The sequence below is a fragment of the Sylvia atricapilla genome, chromosome 1 (genome assembly GCF_009819655.1).
Source record: "Sylvia atricapilla isolate bSylAtr1 chromosome 1, bSylAtr1.pri, whole genome shotgun sequence".
In the NCBI taxonomy this organism is placed as follows: Eukaryota; Metazoa; Chordata; class Aves; order Passeriformes; family Sylviidae; genus Sylvia; species Sylvia atricapilla.
In genome coordinates this window covers 41,344,098-41,368,533 of record NC_089140.1, presented here as the reverse complement: position 1 = coordinate 41,368,533, position 24,436 = coordinate 41,344,098, and the positions used below count along the sequence as shown (strand labels likewise).

At 37.7% G+C, this 24,436-nt stretch overlaps 1 long non-coding RNA gene across 1 annotated transcript; it reads left to right on the top strand.

Annotated features, from left to right (window-relative positions):
• The first annotated feature begins 14,826 nt into the window (after positions 1-14,826).
• Positions 14,827-23,666, top strand: LOC136365788 (uncharacterized). The gene is made up of 4 exons (XR_010744430.1): positions 14,827-14,873; positions 15,556-15,693; positions 17,565-17,628; positions 23,328-23,666. It is a non-coding gene; the product is annotated as an uncharacterized lncRNA (long non-coding RNA).
• Positions 23,667-24,436: the final 770 nt, after the last annotated feature.

The following is a 24,436-nucleotide window of genomic DNA, read 5'->3' as shown; positions in this document are numbered from 1 at the left end:
CTGCTAAATTCATTGTAATGGTAACAAACAGGTTAATAACCAACATTAGATGTGCCTCATCCTTTATCCTATTTTAAAAATAAAAACTGACTAATACCATATCAAGCACGAGTTTCACCTCTCTCTCGCTCTTTTTTTTTTTTTTTTTTAATTTCTCCTTTTTTCTATTGAAATATTTCTGCATAATGCCAGTGGATTACTCTCTTTATGCTTCCTCTTTAGAGAAGCCAGTCTAGGATGTTGCTAATTGTATTGCAGTATTGCCCTGTGTGTACATTATCCCATTATCAGGGATGTGGGATAGAATCTTATTACTTCTCACCTTGGGATGTAATGTAGAATGGATGCAGCCCTGCACTGACAAAAAATGAGTGCATGTAAGCATTCACCTTCTTCCTCTCACTTCATTATCAGCCACATTTTTAAACTAGAATTTAATTTTATCCAGGTGATTCTGCTCTGCATTTCTTCAAAGCATTAAGTCTTTCAACACAACTCTGTTCACACCTGCCTGCAGTAATGAAAGCAAGTAAGAAAATGAAAAAAAGAGCCCATTTTCAGAACTTTACTTTTTCATTTGTTCCATGTTGTATATGATATGTGTTCCATTACCGAGGTACTGTATTGACAGATTTATAACTTCTTTTGTTTGTCATTGTAAGGCACAAGGTGATCGATTTTCTGAGTAGACAGTACTCCTGAATGGAATGCAATCCAGCAAGCAGGCATCTGACTTTGGAGCAATTTTCAGTTATGTTTTGAAAACAGTGGCCAAGCCCAGTGGCCCTGAGCTAAATAGTTAACTTTTGTGTGCTTTTTTAAATCTCTGAAATGAAAATGAAACTGTTTCCTTATTTCTAGATAAATTGTAATGCTTACATCTACATCAATATTTGTACAGCTTTCTGAGATCTTTAGAAAGAAACTGCCAGTTTATTATTATTTTATTACTCTACCTTTTGAATTATGTAACTGTACTACTTTTTACCCTTTGAAAGATGGATTTTACTTTGAGATTTCATAATTGTCTCCTATGACACTCCTGCTTTGAGAATTAATATCTTTAAAAAAGAAAGAATTTAACTCTTATTCTAATGGAAGATATTTTGAGGTCTTTGGATGTTCATGTAAAGAGGTAAATCATTTGTAAACATACCTTAATTTGAATATGAAGTTTGTCTGAAAGAAATAACTGCACTGGGATAAAATGTATAATATATATATAGTTTTAAGTTGCTCTGAATGACTTCTCATTTGGTATATGATTTCCATTTGTTTTTAGTTAGTTCTGTGTCACTAAGACTTTCGCTCCTTTTTTTTTTTTTTTTTTGGACCCCTTGGTTCATTCATTAAACAAGATGGTCCTGCTCTGGGGTTTAATCAAAGCTGAGTAGCAATGAAGGCTGTTGTCTCTGAATACTCTTTTATTGTGTCAACATTCCTTCTTTTGTTCCATTAGTTATTTTAGCTTTTCATGTCCTGCTCTTTTGTTTCTTTTTTTTCAAGGGCTGTGGGGTACAGGACATTCCAATTACCAGCCCATAATTCTTTGTTCTTTTAGACACCTCATAGATACATCCTCAAGGATACCTCAAAGAAGTGAATTTATAAAGAAAAAAAGATTAACAAAGTAAGAAAGAAAGCATGATCTTGATTCTGTCTGTGTTTTTCTTGTTTTCGCTTCCCAGTATTAAAGGCTGATTCCTAGTCTAGTGTGTAAGAAGTAAAGAATAACTGATTTCAGAGGCAATGAACTAACTGATAAGTGCCAAATGTCTAACCTACTCTCTATTACAAATGTTAACCACAGCCCATCGGGAATATTGACGTGTGAATAAACAATAAAAGAATATGAGAGGGAATTATGACTCTGATACACTTAAGAGCAGGTACTGTATGCCTTGACTTCCCAGAGGAGCTGAAATGTGGGCTACATGAGCAGGCAATGGGGGGGATTGAAAACTGGGTGAACAGCTGAGCCCTGAGGGTTGTGATCTGTGGCACAGAATCTAGTTTGAGGCCAGTAACAAGCAATGTGTCCCAATGATTGATAGTGGATCAAATACCCTCCATTGAAGTGTTTATATTTTTCTCTTGACCTGCTGGCAACACTCTAATTCAGCCCAAGGAGATGTTACTCTTTTTTTTTTTTTTCCCTGCAAGGGCACTTTGCTGGCTTATGTTGAAGGAGGGGATGAACAACCCCTTGCACCAACAAATGCTGGGGGCCACCCAGCTGGAAAGCAGCTTGGAAGAAAAAAGGCCTGTAAGTGCTGATGGTATCCAAATTGAACATGAGCCAGCTATGTGCCCTTGCAGCGAAAAAGCTACTTTATTGTTGAGATGCATTTGGCAGGTCAAGGGAGGTGATCTTTCCTCTCTACTCAGCACTGGTGAGGCCACACCCGGGAGTGCTGCGTCCAGTTCTGGGCTCCCATTACAAGAGAGACAGGGACATACTGGAGAGAGTCCAAAGAAGTGCCATGAAAACTATTAAGAAACTGGAGCATCTGTCCTATGAGTAAAGGCTGAGAGAGCTGGGACTGTTCAGCTGAGAGAAGAGCTGAGGGAGATCTCACCAATATATACAAATAACTGCAGGGAGAGGGCAAAGAGGATAGGCCCAGGCTCTTTCTGGTGGTACCCAGTGACAGGAACAGGGCTGATGGACACAAATTGAAATGCAGGAGTTTCCCTCTGAACATCAGGAACCACTTTTTCCAGTGAGGGTGACTGAGCACTGGCACAGGTTGCCCAGGGATATTACGGAGTTGTAGACATTGGAGAAATTCAAAAGCTGTCTGGGCATGATCCTGGGCAACAAACTCTAGGTGACCCTGCTTGTGCTGGGGGCTTGGACAAGATGATCTCCAGAGGTCCCTTCCAATGTAAGTTCTGATCATCTTCAAGTGAGTGTTTTAAATGAAAATTAGCATGCAGATTCAAAATACATTGAAATACATATTGAAAAACATAATATCGATTATCTAGGGCAAATTCTCAACACAGAATAGGAGATTTTTAGGATTTGCATCAGTGTGCATGAGAAAATGCTGTTGTATCTTGAAATGTCGAAGAGCAAGTTTACCTCTAAATATGCTGTGACAAATACAATAAAAAAGGTTTCCAGATAGATGGCTGTCAGAAGTAGATATATTCTTGTGTAGAAAATGAGACTGCCCCCATGTAGACATTTTTGTAAAGAAAATTATAATAAAAATGTGAAAATAATTGAAAACTGAAATACAAATTCAATATACATTACTGCTATTATTGAAACTTCATGCCCTTTAACTCAAAAGAAGCTTTATAAAATATTATGCTGAACTGCTGCAAGACTGAAGTTATTAAAAAAGGACCATAGTAAAAGTACTTCTGCATTAGGAATTGAATATTTTTAGTGGGAAATATGGACTGAGAATCTCTAGTGATAATAATAGAGTGGACATGTAAAAGTACATTTGGACACCCCTGATATCTGAGCACAGTTATGCAGAATAGTTAATTCATGCAGCACTGTTCTTATTACTAAAGTAGAACACTTAAAAAATTCTAACTCTGCAGATAACAGAATTTATTCCAAAAGTGCTCTTTGATGTATAATTAGGTAGATACCATTTTTTCCCCCTGTTAAGGTTCTTAAGATATGTTATCTTGAACTTCAGCTGACTTTATAATGATTCATTGTAGCAAAAGAAATTATATAGTGTAGAAATATTTATACTGTGGTAAAAAGGTCTAAAACTAGTCTCTTGCTATCCACAATTTTCAGTGAAATCCTCCTGCTAAAGGGAAGTAAAAAATACAGGAATACATTGTTGACATCCTCAGGAGAAGTCAAATGAAAGCCTTGGAAACAAACCTTGCATTTGTTTCCTAGAGGAACCGTAGAAGCATAATTTTTCTTCATAAGGGATATTCACAGCTGTTTGGAATATCACTTTAGAAGATTCTTTCTGTTCTTGTGGGCTTTGTTTTCCCTGATCCTGCCTGTGCTAGAGCAGTTTGTCTGCTAGCAAACTGTACCTAATAAAACAGCTTCCTTCCCAGGAGCCACTCTTGCACCAGTGCACCATCGTTGTCCGGTCCTGGTTCCATGAAGCGTTGGAATTTAGAAATGAAAATCTGCTCTAGTCTCCTATTTTACTTTCTGATTTTCCAGTAGGATTGCGTGATTCTTCTCTGCAATGAATGCATGTCTGTGCCCCTCCTAGACATTTCCACAGAATCATGGAATTGTTAAGGTTGGAAAAGGACATTTCAGATCATCAGGTCCAGCCATTTAGCTCTACTTGCCTTGCTTACCTCTGTGAGTTTGTACACTGGGTGAGAGTGTGCTAAGCAAGCCCCTACTTCTTTCCCACTTGTGTCACCTCTTGGTATGGCCTTTTTACTTCCTGGTCCCATGTCAGGGCACCACAACACCTAATTCCTTGAGGAAGAATATGTGCAGTGGAATTTAAGGTTAGAATATATAGGCTATTCCTACTGCTGTGTGTTTATGCTAGAAAGAGGAGAAGGTGAGAGAAAGTCAATCTGCACTTGTGTGCCGAGGTTTGGATTGCTCCCAGAGTGTAGGCTTAGACCATGGGATTTGAGTTGATCATCATGTAAATTTTGGAAGTTTTGTTATCTTTTAGACACCCTGACATCTGGTAGAACTAGGAATTCATTTGTTCCCTGTTGTGAAGCCACTTTCAGGTGAGCAGAATGGACTAGATGCACTCACAGCACATGTGTTTCAGAGGGCACAATGCTACTTTGCTCTGTGCCAGCTGGAATTTCCAAAATGTTAGATGGTTTGTGTTGAAGTACATGGAAATTGGACACGAGTCAAGGAAGGTCAAAATCAGAAATAAATGTGGCCAAGGTCCTCTTTTGCCAGAATGGGATAGTGTTTCTGAGTCAAGCAGACACAGTAAAAATTGTTATTCAACTGTCTGCCCTAAAAATGGGTCAAGATCCATGGAGCAGTTCCAGTCCTAAATAAATAGCTCTGCCTGCATATCTTTGACAAAAAGAGGCTGTACTTTGATTTCAAACTCCTCAAAGCATTTCTCTATGCCTACCAGCACAGTTTCCTCCTTCAAACAGCACTACTTCATCACAGTCAGGAGTGGATCATTTTCGCAGTAGTGGTAAAGCCATGTGGTGAGAGATAGATGGTGTTACTGATTTCAGCAGAAGGTGCCAGGCTCTGAAAAATAGAATAATTATGTCTGGTTTGATATATTAATATAGGCTTAGGAGAGTAACTTTATTGGCCAGTGTTACAAAAAAAGATTATTTATTCCTTTGTTTCCTAATGCTGTTATGTTTGAAGAAAGTTAGTTTAAAATAATCCCTTGAGAAATCAGATGCAGCTATTAAAAACAGAGACACACAAGCAACCTAGCTTTGGTTTGCTCTTTTGTACAGCTTGTTCATTTTGATTGTATCTTGGTATAAATCCTTGTCATTAAGCTCTCATATACCTTACAGGCAGCATTTGATGTTTCCTTCTGAATGAATTGGATCCGTTCCAGTAGCAGATACTGTAATACTTATAATTTACTTTGACAGTGGATTATGTGAAACTGAATGCCCTAAGGCATGCAAGTAAATCACATCAGCCTCAGGTTCTCAGCCATTGTGACTTCTGCTCCTTTGATACTGGTGCCATAGATTCCTTTGCTTGTTTGGTTTGTTTTGTCTTGTTTGTCTTCTCTTACCCCTCATTTCCTTTACACTCCTACCCACTCAATGACTAATCTCTTCCTCAGGTTATAGAACTCAGTGGCACCTTAAGGAAAGTCAGAAATGACTGAGTACAGGAAAAAAGTGAAGAGGAAGAAAGGTCCCCTTGCTGTGTGGTTTTTCTTTGTTGTTATTTTCCATCTCGCTACTGAGAGACCTAATTAGTTTACGGAATCACATGGGACTCTTTACCTGGACATCTTTCCTTTTACCTCTTTTTTTAATTCAGCATCAGGCTTCCCCTTTCCTTGAGCCCCATGGGAGGTTCACTTTTTTTCACACTTGACAAGTATGTCCCTGCTGTGTCTCTTCATGTTCTCATTCAAGAATAAAAAGATGGGATGACTACATCCACTCATTAAATCTCTTCCAAATTCTTCAGAAATTCAGGAATCCTTTGATTTTTTTTTTTTTTTTTTGACAGCCATGATTATGTTGATCCATTTTCACCTCTTTTTGGTGAATATAAGATACTCCATGGCCATACCTGTGTTGTTGTGCTGGGCACAATTACATCAATTGCAAACTGGATTGAAAAAGGGTAGATGCTGCCTTCAAAGGCTTTCAAGGTTGCAGGAAAGTTCAAATGGAAGGAAGGGCACTATTAGTTACGGGTCAAATGACAGAGGAAGAGTAGACAGTGAAATTTGGGCTATGTTTCCCTGAAGCCAACTGCTAGTCTCAGTTGTGCTGGAGCTGCAGTACAGAGAAATGTCTTCATAGTGTCCTGCACACTCATGAAGGAACCTTCCAATGTGTGTAAAAACCTGTTCTGTAGTTATTCCTGCCTGATCAGATGCTGTGGTTGTATCAGCCCTCTGATAATTTTTGGCCTGATAGTCCTGGAACTCTTCACACATGTCTTTCAGGAAATAGTCTGATAGTCAGTCATCCTGAATGGCATCTGCACCAGCAGAGGGGGAATAAGTATCTTTTCAGATTTTGTCACTACAGTGCGACATACCTGTCACTCCTACTGTCAGAATCCTCAAGTGCCATGAACTGTGAGGGACATCCCTACATCAGACTTGCCACACCACACAAACACAAGGAAGTGTGGGAAGTGCCCTGGCAGAGAGTGCCACACAAAACTGTGCTGTTTTATTTGCCCAGGATTAATTTGCAGCTGTGGCAGGGGCCGCAGAGGCCACAGTTTAGCTAATAATGACTGAAGCAAAACCTCTAGTGTCTACTTTAGTAGACAGGAAATCAGCAAACACAGGTCAGGGCAGGCTCAGTGCAGAGGTGACCAGATGAAACATAATAATAGATTATGATGAAATTTAAGCAGATGGGATGATCTCATGGTGTCCTTTGATTTAAAACTTTACAAAGCCATGAAATATCTCCGTGCTGTTCCCTGCTGGGATAAGTGTTTGCCTTTTGCTTCTCACTTAATGCAGTGAAAATAGGAGAAGCATACAAGCTCTATGGTGGAGCAGATTTTTTTGGAATAAATTAAATTCTATTAAGCTAATGGATGGAAACTGTAGATATAGTGCGGATTTTTAAGTACAGTGCGACTTCTCTCAATTTCCCCTGCAAATTTTCCAAGGGTAGTATGAATTGCTGAGAATAACTAACTCTGTGCATCAGCAATAGCTTCAATAGCAGCTAAACCAGAAATGTTGAAGGCTCAGCCTTTATCACAGCACTGAGAAGGTTGCTTTATTTTAGAACCTGTGCCAGCACTTGAATCACAACAGCTCAGAATGACCTTTCTCCATAACTAGCAGTTTACAGCCCTGTACCCACAAGGACGAGCTGAGAAACTTTTTAATGAAAATGAAAGATATTTGGAAGTTTGCCACTAGGAGAGGAGAGGAGAGGAGAGGAGAGGAGAGGAGAGGAGAGGAGAGGAGAGGAGAGGAGAGGAGAGGAGAGGAGAGGAGAGGAGAGGAGAAGAATATATGGGCTGGGGGAATACCTGCGCATTAAATTTCTTAGCCCTTCAAAATAGTTTTTCCACTTATTAATTACTGAATATTAGCAATACATGGAAAGTTATTTTTTGCAATTTTTTGGTACTTTTATAGTATCCCCTTTTTACTATTGAAAAATGTTAAGAACAAAATCAACCTTGATTTTCCTCATATCTTACTTTAAGATTTAAAAGTCACAATTAAAATGTAAAATTTAAAAAATGCAGAAGGGGCTTTTTGTTGAAGTGAGAGGAATTTCTGTTTTCTTTTACTTTTCTTTTAGATTTTTAGCCTCAGTCTTGTGAGCTGCTCTGAATAAGCCACGTCCCATGTCAATGCTGAGTCTAACTGATCTCAAGGAGTCTCAACAGGGAGCAGTTTCCTGGATCAAGGCCTTGTTGATTCCTGTGTGTGCTGAGATGTTTTGCTCTGTCATTTTAGTCTGAGTGATTCCCTAACCATTGGGATTCCTGTAATGGATGAAACTCAGACTATTACTTGTTTTATTTAGAAATCAAATTGGACATCTTGGACAGTAATATTTTTTCTGTATATTTTGGCACTTCCAACCAAAGCGATAAACCTGGTAAATCTCTTTTGAGATGTTCCTGCGTCAAAACACGTAAAAAAATTCTCTTTTATACAGTTTGATCTTAAAAGAGACTGACAGCAAACCCTTTGGTACTGATTTGCAGAATCATGAACAATTTACTGGTTTTGTTACTTTAAGTTGGTTTTTTCTAGTCTTTTATATATGCTTCTTTTAATATGCATTGGTTTTAAAGGAGCATTATAATTCAGTCTAATTAGCTTTAGTCCTTTAGTCTGTGGAGGAAAAGGTTTTACATTTTCCATTTGGATTGCTGAAGCTGTAGAAACACTTAATTTCTTGCAAGGATAATAACTAACTATTTCTGAGTTTACTTCAGATTACTTTCTCAGGTAGGACTGAATTTCAGCCATGAGTAAATCATGGCTGAAAATTTATAATAGTCTTGCATATGGAAATATTTCCACTTTTGGGTCAATTGCAGATGTAAAAGGCTACTGGAGTTAAAAACTTGGCTACAAATGGAAGTATTAATTTTGGCCTGTCTGATGAGAATGTTAGAAGATATTTAACCCTACAGGTTATTTTTAAAAAAGAAAACATTTATACCAGAGTTGTGATATTATGATCCAGGATTCTGGTTTAAGAATATGTTGGTTTAATTTAAACGCATTCCTAATCAGTTTAAGACAAATTAAAATAATCCTGCTTTAAATGTAGTGGATTGAACTGAGTTACATGGAGTAATTTAAAATGCACACTGAATCAAACTGGTGCTACATTTTATATACATCTCTGTAGGTTTACATTTAGTTAAAGAAAATTGGCACCAGTACCAGTTAGTTTATGCTAGCACAGATCCCTGGAAAATGTAGCAACTAGAAAAATGGAGTTTATTCCATTTTACCTTGGTCATTTAGCTATTTTTCTTGTGCAAGGCCAGACCTATTTTTGCTTCATTCTCGTGTTCCTCATCCAGTGATGCACCTTGACAAGATATTGTGCATCAGCTGATGTACAGTGACTGTGTACATGTCCAAGGAGAATGATAAATTATGTGAATCAGCTTAGGTTTCATGGAGAGATGGCTAGGCTACCTTTGGTTACATCACTATTTGCTGTGGTCTAAGAAAACTGACATGGACTGTGCCCATGGATCAGCTGATATTTGGTAGCCTGTTCCCTTACTGCAGTTTGTCTGTGTAGCAATTTCTGGGGGTTTCCAGACAGCTTTTTTTTTTTGTGTACCTGAGTAATCTCCTCTAAAATGGTAGCCTTAATTAAATGGAATTTATTTTCTTCTGCTGACATGTATATACCCAAATTAAGTTACCCTGCTTTAATCTTTTATTAATCTAGAATACCTCTAAATGCTTCTCTTGCTATACATCACCGTAAATTGTGTGTTTGCACATACCTCTAGGTGTTTTGCAGTGATGTAACTTATTTGATAGTTACTATAAAACTTGTGTTTTTCCAGATTTTAAAATCTAAATGAGCAAATAAATAAGTAATTTGATTCAGCTATTGTCATAGCTGTAATGGCTATAATAGCACTTGTATAAATATATATTTTATATATATATATATATATTATATATATACACCATTGTGTAAAATCCCACAGTACACAGAATTAGTAACTGTAGATGTAAAGAGATTGAAAATTCTGGTTCATGTTTGTGCTGTAGCCCTGCATGCAAGGTAACTACTAATAATTAAATCAGGTAATTAATCATTGTTAGAGTAAAACCAACATTGCCATTGACTGCAGAGCTTACATGATATGCTTATCTGCTTTTTTCATAGCCGAGGGTAGCAACTTACCTTGTTGCTAAAAATGGATCTCAATGCACATCGTTTTGTGCCTAGGTCAGTAACCTGGTTCTCATCTTGTTTTCTTTCCCTTGGCATCTCAAATATACAACTCATGTAAAATCTTTTGTTTTGTTCTGCTATTATTCCAGCTTGAATATCATGAATGTGCAGAAATCATGTGGTTTCCCTAGCAAGTGACTATGATGAGCTTAGAACTGTGTGAACAGCAGTGATAAACAATTGCTGACTTCTGTGAGGCTTTTTTGTTTGTGTCAGAATTGAGATGTACCCCGTAGGATGGCTCCAAGGTTTTGTTCCAAAGAGAATTAAAAAAAAAAAAAAAAAAAAAAAGGCTGAGACATTACTGCATTTTTAATGGCTGAGTCATTTGCCTCTGTCCCAACACCAGAATCTCATTTTAGGACTCCTCTGAAATTCAAGTTTGTTTCCACTGGCAGGCCTACAGTCTGTGTTAATGTAATTCATATTATTGTAGTAGCTGATAACAGTGATTTTTGGATGTAATTGTTTTTGAGATTGCATGGTGCCTTTGACTGAAGGATTTCAAAGTATCTTAGAACAACACATTTAATTAACCATTACATCAGCTTGCAGCGGCTTTGCTTGAAGTAGATTATGGTCTGTGCACCTGAGTGGGCCGTGAGAAAGCTGACCTTCTGAAAACATTACTTGTTTACAGTTTTTCTCTTCAGCCCACTTGCATTTCTAATTAAGGGAGTGGTATATCACTTTAGCTCATAAGAAAATATACCTCAGGTTTCTCATTTTGGCACACATGGATTGCTCTGCCTGCATGATAAAAAGGTCAATCCAAAGAGATTTTCTTGCATCCTCATAAAGAAAAATTGTACAACTAACTTTTGAAATTTATAGAGTAACTGCAAATTTTGCTACAAAACAAATAAATTTGTAACATGAAGTATAATGAAGTGTTGTTCAACACCAAGAAGGAGTTGTCAATGCATCATAAATCAAAGATTCTGTGCACTCCTAAGTTGCAAAATACTGTTACTCATGACATCCCAAGGTATATAAAAGTGATTAATTTTTAAGGTTCTGTTTATTACAGAATCATCTATTAGCATTTAATGAGAGTACTGTCAAGACTATGTAGGAAATAGTTTATATGTAAAGGGATGTTGCAATTTTAAGCATTCTAAAATTAATAATTCATCTTGCTATTATGTCTTGATCCTATAAATTGTCCTGTGCATACAACTTTTCTGTCTGAAGGGAATCCCACTTGCTTCAGAACAACCCATCGGGGCCAGTTGGATTTGTTTGTTTGGGATGCCATCTGAAACCAGGCCAAGAAACATGGTCTTAACACTCCAGGCTGCTTATTGATCTGGTGACTGTGTTGGCTGTAAGAAGGGGAAAAATAAGTGCTTTTTTTCTGTAGGCTTTAAGTGTCTCTCTCCCTTGCTGACTGCACCTCTGAAAAGTCAGGTCTTTATCATTGTCCAAGAATAACTGTCTCCTTTTTCTCCTGAAAAGCTCGTGACTAGACTAAATGAGGATTTAAGAGAACTGGGTTCTGTTTTTAGCTCTAATAGTAGCTTGTCAAATCTTGATGAAGCTTTTTGCCTCAATTTCCTAATCTGTAAAATGGGCGTAGTGATACCAGCATCTTTCTTGTGGTGCTTTGAGATGTACTGATTAAAAATGCTACTATGACCTTTCCTGTAGCTACTATCCCCTCGTAAAAGGCCTGATTCTGTTAGATGTTACCTGAATGGTAATGAGACCTCTTAATGCTTAGTAATGCTTAATATTTAATGTTCAGCCTGTGCTCAATACTGTGCAGAAGTAGGTCCAAATAATGATCATTTTTTTTTTCTTTTCCTTTTTTGTTCACATCAGGTTTTTCTTTATTTTGCCCCATTACAAGACTGTGTTATATTTTCTATTTAAAGTTTTGGATGTCTTCAGCTAAACTAACAGGAGGGCATTAGTTTTGTATCCTGTTCAAAAGAATTAGGAGTGCAGCTAAGCTGATGCCACCATTGCTTCCTGTGTTAAATTACGTATGCTTTCTCATTGTTTGGGGCTAAAATATCCTTGAGTCCCATACATAACAGTTAATCCTGACTGCAGCAGTGCTCACTAATACTAATGAGTGTAGGTCTGATGTATGACAGAACGCTTTTCTGCCAAGAAGCCACTCATACCTCCTGCAGCTGCTGTTTTTGCTGTTCAGCCTGGAAGGAATTTTATAGACCTGCTCTTCCTATTCCCCAGGAAAAAAAAAAAACCAAAACCAAAACCAACAACAACAACAACAACAAAAAAACACCAAAAAACCAACAGTGTTTCAGGAGAGAGAAGAGGCTGAAATTCATTCCAAATAAAAGTATTGACATATTAACAGGGTCCTTTCAATAGCTTCTTGAGGTGAAGAAATACTAAGACATGAATACATGTGATTTCTCTCTCTGACATCTCCTATGCCCCGTCTTCCAGATATATTTAAAATATTAGTTAAGTGCACTTATTAGGTAGCTTGCTAACATTATAGATCATCTAAGGAAGCTTCTTACTACGTTTGTACTCCATTAAAGCAAATTGCAAACTGTCCTCTGGTCAGTTAACAAAGCTTCTCAGATAGCTGAGGCAATTTAATAATTCTAGTACAGAGGAGGGAGAGTGAAATTTCTCCTGTCCTGTGGTAAAAGTTTATTCCTAGATAATATTGTTTTGTTGATTGCATGTGAAAATAATGCTCTTATATTTTTTCTGAAGTTGTGGGACAAGATGACCACAGTAAGGAATCCAGTGTTCCATCTACTCCTTATATTTGCAGAGATAAAGAAAACGTATGGCTGAAAAAGGCAGCAATCTGATTAGTTAAAAGTGATTATAATTTGTTTTGCTGTAGGTCAACAGCTGTCTAGAGGATAAGATCAAAACCTGTTCTACTTTGCTTTCTTTGGTCTTATGCTGAAATGGTTTTGTTTTTACTTGGCCCTTTTCCCAGAGATTCTTGGGAATTCAGCTCAAATGAATTGGAATGCTTTTTTTCCCAACTGAAGAGTGAATTGTTCTAGGTGTAAAAATTACACTTGCTTTATTAATGATTCCTTTACATGACAGTGTAGAGCCTAAAGGCATCAAATCAAGACTCAAGTAATCCTGTTTAGGACTTGGCTGTTTGAAAAAGCTGCAGCCCTTTTTGTAGAAGTGCCTAATTTTATGCGCCAAGAAAGTGAGATATTTCAGGAGGTTTCCAGAATGATTTCTTTAGGCAAAAAATTAATGGCAAGAGTCATGAGAGTTAGCAGCAAGGAATGGAGGCAATTGGTGCAAATACTGAGCAATCTGAAAGGAGCTAATACCAAGATATATCTCAGAAAGTAATACATAGAGGGTGCAAGTATTTTCTATGTAACTCATACACAAAGATATAATTCTCTAATCTTAAGAAACTGATTCGTTAGTGGGGAGAGAAAGAAATTGTGTTGTTCAGTTTACAGGTTTCCTGAGTTGTTGTGTAATCAATTTTTCAGAATTTTATTCTCAGGTCTCATATGTGGCCACCTCTGAGCATGCACAAAATCTTCCTTAATTGCTTCTGACTTGCTCTTTGGTTTATGTCTCATAAGCTGATCTATTAGGTGGTAACTGATGAGAAGAGGAAGAAAGGGTTATTTTAATTTAAATTAATCTCTTTGTGACAGCAGGGTTTGGCTGAGCTGATCTATTTATTACTAGGACTAACAGGTCAGGTGGCTAAGAATGTTTCAGTACTGTTTTATTTAAAATACACTTTAAAATACACACAGCCTGAAATCCTGACTTCATGATTGATTATATAGCTGGGGGGTTGGGTGTTTGGTGAGTTGACCTCACCACCCGGTCTGGAAAGCTCAGCTTCAGTCAAGGTTCAGTTTACAAGGTGTTTTAAAATTAGCTGGGACCCACATTGTGGCTACACTGAGATTTGTGAAGGAAATTGACAAATGAAGAGCCCAGGGACAAGTATTGACTTCTTGTTTCAAGAAGGAGTATCTGTGTTCTCTAGCCTGAAAGCCCTCGACAATATCTTGTGAAGTTATCTGTTTCACGGATCATTACATTTGAGAGGCTCCTTATGCCTTAATTTCATGTTTATATTACTGTGCTGATGAATTATTGTAGATGACAATGCCCTTTGTAAGGAAACATTAGCACAAAATGATTTTTTTTTAGATTGCAGGCCCACAGGTAGAGATGCTTCTGTAATTGCATGCAACACACATGCTGCACCCGTAAATTCCAATTAGCAAAAGCAAGGAGGAGCAGTAGTTTGATGGCCAGAAAGCACATGGGCAGCACCACACAGGAGTATACCACAGGTGGCTGACACTGGGATTGGAGCCTCGTGGTGTTAGGGTAACACAGGGCCTGTGTTCTGCTGAAGGAATTTTTTATAACCTGCTGCAGGAGCTGTCCTTCAGCAGAGTCTGTTGATTCTCTGGTACAGAAAGACAGGATCAATAGTGTGACAGTGTGGGGAACATGCCCCTGTCAGTACAAGAATTTTTCTTTGTTTTATGAGCATCATTTATGACTGTGACCTTCAATGTAGAGAAAAGTATCTGTTTTATGGTAGTGGTGAATGCACCTAGGAAGCAGTAAGAGGCCAATCAAGGTCTCAGCAGATGTTTCCACTGTGGTAAAATAGAAGGGTTGTTACTAGCAGAATCACTGATTTTTATGTGATCCCTGCTCAGCTGCTGATAAAGAAGGGGAGACAGGGAAAACATGGGAGAATTTCAACTAGATGATGAAGAAAAATGGTAGTGCTCCAATGCTGTAAAGGAGACATATCTGTAAAAATAAAGAAGGTAAGTCCAACATCCTTCTGCAAAGGAAAGGATCAATGCTCCATAGGAAGATGTTTTTCAAGGATTTGTGGGCTTATTTTGCAAATGTTTCGATGCTCTAGTATTGCTAAAATAGTTAAAATTGAAGTAAGTGTAGGAAATTCCATTGAATGTTTTGGTTTTTTTGGGGTTTTTTTTTTGTTTGTTTGTTTTTAACATGAACCAAAATAGCTACAACTAGGTCTAATTCTGGGAAATGTGCCTATCAAGAGACTGAGTTGGGCCTTATCACTGGTTCCTGGTCCTGGGCTCTAGGACTAAAATGTCCCTTTCAGAGGGCTTTAGACAGGATTTCTATATCCAGAAATTCTCTGGAGACACACAGAGTAAAGGCAATATTTGGAATCTTGCCAGATTTAACTGGCTTGGAAACGTGTGGGATGCAACTATTGGGTCCAATTACTGCAGATTGATGATTCCCTGTGAAAGGGACTCAGCCACGATGAGATAAATAGTAAATTGACTTTCTTTTTCATTTTTCCAAAATCTTTAATGGGAAAAATTATATATATGTATGCAAATATTTCCTGAATCAATGAAGAGATGAGGCCATAAATAAAAAAAAGATAGTACATTCTTGCATTTTTTTTTCCATGGGCAAAAAGATGTTTCCTCTCCTCTAATATTTTCCTGCATTTCTCAGCTTTTCACAATTTCAGAACGGAAAGAGAAGGGAATCTTAAAGTGATGTTACAGATGATCAATTCAGACTTCTCACCATTTGCCTGTCATCCATCTGTCCTGGTCCCCAGAGCGTGCTATTCCTTATTGATGGAAATGGGTATGTCTCCTGCAAGCACTTCCATTAAGACAACATGTTTTCTTTTTATTTGCATTTTTCTCTTTAAGAAGTCAGCACTGTAAATTAATTTTTAGCATGTACTGAAAGTTAGCTTTAAAGGAGGATTCTTTTAGTTGATATGTTTGTGAAGTATATATTTTTAAATGGAAATATCCTCTAATAGATTTTAACCATTTTCTAAAGTTTCTATTTGTTTTTTTACTTATTCACTGGTGTCTTTGAAATAAAGTGGCCTGTGCTCTTTCAGTGATCTACAGTTAATGCCTTTGAGTCCTAAAGGAGAACTGTGCATTTTGCATTCATTTATTTGGGAAAACTGAGTGGTTTCTACCTTCATGAAAGACCTGCTTATTCTCCTAGACAGATCAAAATCTCTGCTAAAATGGATCTTCTGTTTAAATGCTTAGAGCCCTGAAGTTGATGTCTCTGCTCAAAAGAACAGTATCTCTGTTCTTTTTCTATGCTTCTTTCCTGACTGTAATATATTTTACCAGCTAGTGAGTTCTCTCTGATAAACATGGTCATAAGTAATATAGTAGTATTTTGTATTTTTAATTAGTAGCTGTTGGCAAACAGATTCCATAATCTGTTCTTAACTTCTTGGCTATTGTCAAGCTAGCTTGGATTCGGATGGTTTACTACCTTCCAGAGTGACTTGGTTTTATTGACTTTGTAGAGAAGAAGAAGAAAAAATACCAACCAACCAACCAACCAACCAAAAAAGCTCCAAAAAACCCAAAACCAAAACCAAACCTGTAAAATCTATGTTGAAAAAGCAGTTGGAAGGAGAAGAAGATGTTAAGATGTTCAGTTTTCTGAGCAAGCACATGTTTTTGGTTTTTAACAGTGTGATTCTGTCAAACTTCTTGGAGCAGGAGAGCTTTAAGGGTACTCAGTACAACTCCACATGTATCACTTAGGCAGGCAATGTGTAAATTCTTATTCATAACTGAAGTGTCTGTCATTAGATGCTAATTTGTATTAGAACATCAATAGCAGATCAAACTGGTTCCTGGGCTCCTATTGTTATTCCTTGTTTTTGTGTAGTACTGATGACACATCCACTTAGGAAAAAGGAATTTTGTTAATACTCCTTCAGCAGGAAGGAATTTTGGCACCTACATCAATGCCAATAGTAGAGAGCATCTGCACTGTTTGCTGTGATCATGCAGAGAAAGAGTTGACTTCGTTTCTACAGCAGTTATGTCTATAATTTCCCTCGATTGCAGTCTACTTTCATTTAATTTGTGCTCAAGGGCCCTTCACATAGAATGATTTCTGCTGGGTGAAAGATCTTGCTATAGCTGAGAGGTCACAATATAATACACTCTATTGATTGTAATGAATAGTTGGTATTTGCTGTATGCAGGATGCATGGAGAAATCCATTTTTAATCCAGAAATAAAAGTAAAATATAGATTGATTGAATCTACAGCTTGCAATTGAAGTCATGGAGGCTTGGTTTCAGTCTTGGGTGGTCTGTCAGCAGCTTAACTACACAAACGCTTTGGTTTTTAAGGTTACCTTTGTATAACAGCAGTTTTATGACATTATCATTGCTAGATATACATGTAAACAAAGGCCTGCAGAGGAAATGGTTGTGTGACCGTTTGTCTTTTCCCAAATTGCAGAAAATAGATAATTTAATGCAATTTGAAAAACAAGGATATAGTTTTCATAAAAGAAAGATGTATTTGCTGATTCTAACATGAACACAGTCTTTCCTAGCAGGCAATGAATAAATCAGTTCTATTTAGGAAAGAAATCAGAGTCTATAGGTCCCTTCCCAAAAGACAGAGGAGGATGAGGACTAGGCTATTAATTCCTCTCCTTTCTTTCTTTGCTCCTAGGACTTATTGGACCATCTGTGTGCTTCCTGTCTGCACAGGTCACAAGTGCTCAAATTGTTCCCAGGTAAAAAAAAAAAAAAAAAAAAAAAAAAAAAAAAAAAATCATAGCTTCTGTTTTAAACTCTTTTCTCTACGGATGTGTGAAGGAAGGAAAAGATGCATTTATGAGTGTCAGGGAAGGCTGCAGGTGGTCAAAAGCATTCTTAGTGATGAAGTGTTCCTTACATTGAGCAATTCAATGGGAGACATTTCCAGTTCTGTTTGTAGGTCCTGGCAGCACTTGGTGAAGTAGAAACACCTGTCCTGTTGAGATCTAGAGAGCAGGCACTTACATATATAAGATTCCTGGCCATAGTATTGCATCATGCTTCTTTGCATGACTAATGTGACCATCTCAGAAATAGGGTATTATTCCCCCTGTTTGAATTCAGTCTCCCTACATAAAACCCATTTGTATATTCAGGAGTTAATATGCTAAATAAAACACAATTGTGTATATTTTTTATTAAAATCCAATGAAGTCTTACTTAGAAAGGAGAAGGACTGCAATAATACCTCAAAACCCATAACCAGCCAACTGGGGACAAATATATAATGGTATAAATTATGCCAAATTGTTGACTTCAGAGTCACAGTACATCTGCATGCTATGCTGGAATTTGTCTCAGAGGATTTACCATACCAAATTAGTCTTGATATCAATCTGCTCTACAAACTTGTCTCTGAATGTGGCCAGCACCAGATGTTTCAGAGGAAAGGTGGAGGAAACCACCTGCTTCATATAGAAATGGCGCTAAGGTATTCTTTGCATTAGGTGCCCTTCTGAGTAGTTGTTAGATACAGATCTAAGTCAAAAAGCAGAAAACGTATTATTTTTATTATTATTATCACCATCACAAAACTTATGGAAACTAGATATTTTTGCTGGGTTTATACATGCAAGTTTGCTTATAGTTTTGAACAAAACTCTTTTTATTTAAAGCTGTTTCAGTATCAATAAGTCTTTCACCTCTGGCAAGATAAACCTGTATCTCCAGAGAAACCAAATTTGTGGCATCAACCCCCCAACAATCAGCAGTAATGAGAGGAAGTAACAAATTTTGGAACTCTTTTTAATGGGATCTCATATGTAGTAAAAAGGTTTGCATTTATTAATTTAATGTTTTCCAATATCCGTAATACATAATGAAACCCTTTCTAGAGTTTCAGAACCTTCTGCAGCAGTCTTGTTTATTTCCATGCTGATCAGAATGAATATGAATTCAGTTAGACTATTGAGTTTCAAAGTGCATTTCCTATGATTACGGTTTAGGTCAGGATGGCTGGAACTCATGTATCCTTCAAATACTATGCAATAATTAGAAGTTTATGAAGAAATTTGGGTATTTATTGTCTGTGTGAAAGAGCAATTCTTAATGCATAGAAAATAACAGAAAGTTACAGAAATGGCATTGAGTTTCCTTCCAGTTTTGCTGCTTATCTGAGCAGGAGTTGTCAAGAGTAGGAGTAGGGCATTAAGCGTGCTGGTATGGGCTGCATGATCTCAGAGCTCAAGGTCAGGTTGTCCCAGAGGAACAGTTGTGCTGCAGCCTCTTTGGACTGAGATGAATGAGTGTTATGAGGTGGAGGGCATTTTCCAGATTGTTTGGAGTTTGTGGCTGAAGGACAGTTGTGGGCTTTTGCTCTTTCAATGTTTTAGTAAGTTGCTGTGTAAATGTTCGTGGCTAAATTAGTTCGGCTATTTCTGTCAGTTATAATTCTTTTTTCATTACAAACTGTCTAGCTGTGCTTTACCTAACAAAGTTACATCCCTAAAAACTACACAGAATGTCAAGCTGTGGTCTTCCAACATCAACCTATTTACACAAGTAATATCAGCTCAGTAGCGCAAGACACCTAATATTTTTCTTTTACAGAGGGTAAAAAGAAAATGCATCTTAGAATTTTAATAAGTAAAAATAACCATCATATGAACTGTACAATATTTAAATTTGGAAAAAAGAAGGAAGGAAAATGAAGCTTGAGAATATCAGGTAGAGTGGCAGAGCTGAGACTGGTTCTTTTTCTCTCTTTTCCTGTGCACTGAAAACAAACTAGTAACAGCAAAAAAGTCCATTGCAGTTTCTCTTATGTCACCAAAGGCAGGCTGGCTGCTAGGACTGCCTGGATTTCATGGTTGATGTGACCTTTGCAGTGACAGTGTGTTGCCACAAGTGCTAAGGAATCATAGCTCATCAAACTCAAGAGATGGTGCTGTCTCAGGATTTTCAGCCTGATCTGATACCGTTGGAAAGACTTGTATTGGCTCTGGTGGCTTTAGTCCAGGTTATAACGACATGAGGATGTTTTCTTATCTTGTATCTTAATAATTTTTAAAGAGAGAATTAGCAGTATTAATAGAAAGGCTCTCCTGTCTGCCACATGTACATTGGAACTCTGAGTTCAAATATTGGTGTGTATGCCAGCCTTCAATGATTACAGGAAAAAAAAATACCTAGTTCTAACTTGGTTTTAGTTGTTAATGACTCCTAAGGTGGTTAAACTGAAAGATAAACAACAAAATTCTTCTGAAACTTCAAGGACAGATAATATTTAAATTTTGCTTTTAAAAAAGGACAAAATAATTGTACTGAGGCTTTTCTCTGTTAATGTTTATGCTGCCATTTCTTTAGTTGCTTTTTGACTATTAGATATATTTATAACCAACTTATATAAAGCTAAGAACAGAAAGTCTGGTCCTCCTTTTAAGAGGCTTTTTTAATGCTTCTTTTTCTTAAGATTGGGAAAATGAAGTTTGTTTTTTAGTTGTTATATTAGAAGGTATGGTTTGGGTCAAACTTAATGATGGCCTTGTGGTCACGTAGGAATCCCATCTTACCTTACATCTAGTATGATTTTTTTAAACTCGTGGCTCCTGTTGTTTTTGATTCTGATAATTAGAAAACCCTTTCCTACAGATGTCAGAAAATGTGTCCTGTTTTCCTCTCATTTTTCTCCTTAAAACTGTCTATTTTAAAGCAATATCCCCTAAGAACTCTGGCAATTTACTCTAGCTACAGAGGTAACGAGCTAATGTACAGAAAAATAAATGCTTGTGTCTCTCACTGTATGGTCAGCAAATGTTCTTGTGTGTGGTTTTGTCTCATGTATTATAAATAAGGATCCCACTGGTAGGCAAAGCAAGACGGTGAAGAGACATGATGTTACTGATGTATAATGAATTTTATGAATATAATGAATAACTTATTGGAGATTTGTCACATACTGAGTTCTTCAGTCTAATAGTCCTCTAGAATTAGAGGAAGTTAAGATGAGCTTTTACATGTTGGTGAAGATTGAAAGTTTTATTTCTTTCACATCCATATTGTAGTTTGCATGGAAAACCCAGCCAAAGTGTAATAGACCTGAAGTGCCTATGGAATCGTAGTCATTCATCACAGAACAGAAGAATCTTACTCAGATTCTGCTAGAACAGAAAATTAGTCCTTGAACATGATGAGGGCCTCCACTACCTAAGTCTTCCAACTCACAACTAATGAAAAGCATAGTTGATCTTTATTTGTGGCTAGTTGGTTTTCCATTGCTGTGTTCTGTGGTCCAAACTGTTCACACAAACACTTAAGGATAGCAGACCAGACCTGCCAGGCAGCAGGTGGCCTGGAGTCAGACAATTGAGTCCCAATAAAAAGTCAAATATTTTCATACCTGCAATATCTGATGCATTAACCTACACATAATGAGACAAATCTTTCTTATCTCATACAATAGAGCTGAAATCCAGACAATAAATACAGCTTCAAACCTCCCCATCCCCCTTTTACTAAGTAAGCTTCATTTTTACACAGAAATGAGGAAAGTCATTTACTGCTGGCTTGAGTACAATGCTCTTGTTATCAGACCAGAGTCATAGCTGCAATAGCAGAGTGTAGCAGAAATGCATGGAAATATTATTAACTTCCAAATTAAGCACAGTATTTGTGAGTTGCAGTTGGGAGCAGAGGATTTTTAATTAGAAATCTTGACAAGGCTTAAATGAATTGTTTTTGTCCCAGTAAGAAGTGTGGCCTTGATAAATTTCTGCTACTGAAAAGCAAGTTAATTTCCCCTGTTCAATTCTTCTTTTAGTGGCTGTTATACATCATAGGAACTAATTTATGGGGGGAAGCAGTGAGCGGGAATTGATGATTATTTTAAGAACAGATCAGCACAAAACTACTCACATGAGTAAAGCAGGCTGGGATTTGGTTCCCCATTCATACTCCACAAATGCTATTACCAGATGCTTCAGCAGCTGGAATCACTTTCCCCCCGTCTTTGTGGCATATAAGAATGTAGTGTAACCCAAGGGTTTGCACTTCATTCCAATACTTGCTGGCTCATGGGAGTGCTGGCATCAGTTTTGTGCTCTATCACATTAAATACAAAGAAATATTTAGTACTGTTTTACCACTTTTAAACAGGTTAGCTTGCAGTAGGAAGGAGATATCATTAAAAGCTCATGCCACAACTGCTTATCACCACTCCTTGTGGTGTGAGATGCTATCACTCATTCAGGGCTGCCAGCAATGTCTAACCCTCTTCTATTGAAATGAATCCTGTCGATCTACACTTGCAATGTAAACTGTTTATTTTCAGGTGGGTACTGTGGCCAAGGCAGGTCAAGGAATGCACAAACAAGTAGATGCAGGGTATCTCCACAAGCAAGGCACAATCTGCTTGTTTCTTTCTTTCTGTTGGATTCTGTTATCATGACCACATTACTGTCCTTTCCTAATAAAAGCTGGTGCTTTTCCAACCAGTTTTCCCACCTCAGAAAAAATGAGTCCTGGTGAAAGTCTATGAGGCATCTACTTTTTTTCCTGCCTGCTGGACTGATACCTGTTAAAGCCACATGGCTGCATGGTCAGAGGGGAATGTTCAGTGATCTTTGTTAGAACTATCACAGTCACAGATCATGGCAGTGTTTCTCCAATGTGTTTGGTTGTGATTTGAAAATGGCACTGTCATAGGAAAGGCAGAGGAATCAGAAATCCTATTTTTTAGAGAAACACCTGCCCTATTCATGACACTCTCTCCAAACTATGGAGCAGTGCTGTGGGAAAGCACAGAACAGATATCTGGAGAATAGACCATTTCTGTAAAGGATGGAGGTTTTATTTCCAAATGCCATGTATGTTGAAGGCTTTGTCAACAGTCCCAAGGCAGGTGTAATTCTGATGGCTGGCTCCAAAAGGCCAGCCCAGGCTGCTACATTTATGCAGACGTTGCGGATTCAGCCTCTGCAAAAATCTGTGGTCTTCTGAACACCAAATTCCCAGAGCAGTCAATAATTTCAAGAGCAGCATTTGGCCTCATGCTGTCAGCTTCAGTAATTATGCGATTCAATTAAATTCACGTGAGAAAGTCACTTAAGCAATTTTGAAAAATCATACCTTTAATGAGGAGGAAAGAGGAAACAAACGTGTTTTTTATATATCGATAAATATATGGTGTACTTACAGGCTGTAGTATATATTGAAAGTTTTGCTACTAAGAATAGTACGAAAGAAAGAAAGTAGTAAGTAAATTCCATTTTCCCAAGCTGTTAGGCTGTGCCCATCCCTGTGGCACATGACAGCCTTCCATTAGTGCATTAATCTGTGTATCTTACACTCCTCTTACATACTTATTGTCAGATTCTTCTTCTCAGACACAAATCTTGTCCAATTAGGTGTCTTATTTTGATGGACCTAAGGGATTTTATTTATTTGTTTTCTTTTTCAGTTTACATGTTCCTACGCAAATATGCAGACAAGGGAAGATCAAAGGATTTTGCCTTGCACTTGACACAGAAGTACAAAGGTCTGCCAAAGGCTCATTAATCCTCAGCTGATCCTGAGGTTTCCAACTTATCCTCTGTTGCTTTGTCATATGAAGCCTTACACAGGGCACTTGGAGTGCAGAAGGAGTATGCCCTGGATGCCAGCCAAATGAAAGAAGACAGCTGAGGGGTAAGTGCTAATGCTGCTGAGGGCTGTGGGATCTGAAAATAGAAGGAAAATAATTGCTGCTGATAGGAAATTTCCAGCATACATGTGAGAATATGAGGATAGAGCCAGATAGGTTCAGAAAGGGTTTTCACTAACACCTGCCTGAAACTCAGCCTCTGTCAGGCACAGAAGGTCTATCTTTGTTTAGATCAACCATTCAAGCACTTTAATGCAGCATCTATTGCCAGGTCTCCTCCACAATACTGTTGAGTTTGGGACTCCCTCCCTTACTCTCTGCGTTATTTTTTGGCTCCTTCATAGCAAAATTATTCTGACTTTCATCTCTAACTCATCAGAATTCTGATGCTGGTTATCAGCATCAGTGTCAGTGTTTTCCATGATGCCCAACCCGAGGTAAGAAAAGGACCTGCATAATTACCAAAAGACCTCCTTCTCTCCTGTGCTGTTTTAAAAGTAACACTTCCTGACATTACCTAGGAGGTGTCCTAGGCAAATACCCTGTTCTACCCTTATTTACATGTACTTCACAGCATTTTGTGCTGCAGTGACAGCTTTTAAAGGGAAATTATTTATTCTCTCAGGTTTTTGAGAAATCTGGGGTCTCTGTGTCATGCTAGGCAGTTACACAGTATATGATTGCTGTGATGTTGAGTAGGATAATCAGCTTTTAGGAGTGTGTGAACACCAGTGCAATGCATGGAATTGCATATCAGCTTTTAAAAAGAGTGAGTTAGCAGCTGATCAGCTTGACTCTGGAACTTTAAAGGGCAGGTAGATAATCGGCAGACTCAACATGTTCTGACACGCCAAAGGGTAGCAGACCAGTGGGAAGACTGATGAAGTCTAAAGAATGACATCTGATATATACAAATACAACCATGT